Source organism: Cupressus sempervirens, chromosome 9 (assembly GCF_028749045.1).
Source record: "Cupressus sempervirens isolate cs-2001-9-10 chromosome 9, ASM2874904v1, whole genome shotgun sequence".
Taxonomy (NCBI): domain Eukaryota; kingdom Viridiplantae; phylum Streptophyta; class Pinopsida; order Cupressales; family Cupressaceae; genus Cupressus; species Cupressus sempervirens.
The window spans coordinates 661398887-661399892 of record NC_143126.1 but is presented as its reverse complement, the minus strand read 5'-3'; positions in this window follow the sequence as shown (position 1 = coordinate 661399892).

Below are 1006 nucleotides of genomic sequence, written 5' to 3'. Positions count from 1 at the left end.
GGAGGTGACATGATAGAATGTTATGGCAACAAGGGAATCAGGTAAAACAGTTGCATGCACCATGTTGGGAGATAAAGTTTAAAATACGATTTTAAATGTTGGGATTTATATGTCGAAGTTAGCACTATGGAGTTTGCAATCTAGGGCCAAAATAGATTCAAGATGCACAAGTTAGTGAGTTGAGATTATAGATGTTAAGACATTTGGACCCTACGTAATGTGTTGGATAGGGTTGCTTGGATTTAGATGAAGAAATCCGGAAGTGACATGTAAGGCTGGTAGATCCGTTGGGAAATATTGATTTATGTTGTGAGATCTAGAATATTTTGGCTTTAACTTTTTGATTGATGGGACCTCGTGGTAATTTTGATCTATATTGGAATTTAGTTTTACTTATTCTGAGATCTAGGGAGGAATGAATGAGGATTTGTTGTTGGATCCTCCTAGTGGATTCATTATTTTTGTTTAGGGACCAAAACTATTTACATGTACTTACTTTTCTATCAAGGACCATTTGACCTTGTAGATTTCTCTTGATTTGGGATAATTTTTTCTCTATTTGTACTCGTAATCACATTGTGACTAGGTGATCCTTGGGTTTTTGTGGATTTTTTCACTTGATATATTTTGACAACCAAATTGCTTTCAAATATGGAGGTATGGTTCTCTGGGGATAGAGTGTCTTGGCATTCCATGAATGGTTTAATAGTTTTATCATTTCCGAAACATGTCCATTTTGTTTCTTGTCAATTCTACTGAACAAATATAGACCAAAGCTTCCTTGAAATCAATTATATCAACCATCTGACAGACTACCTACCATGATTGATCTTGTTCCAAAAACTAGAAGTTCAACTCAATGTTGTGATTAACAATGCCATTCTTAGTGTTGTTTTCACAAAATGCACATCTGTTAGAATTAACATTAATTTGCAATGAGCCTTTCATGTAGACTTATATTTCTATCCCTTATTATACTCACCAATCTCAAAACATGAACGCAGAC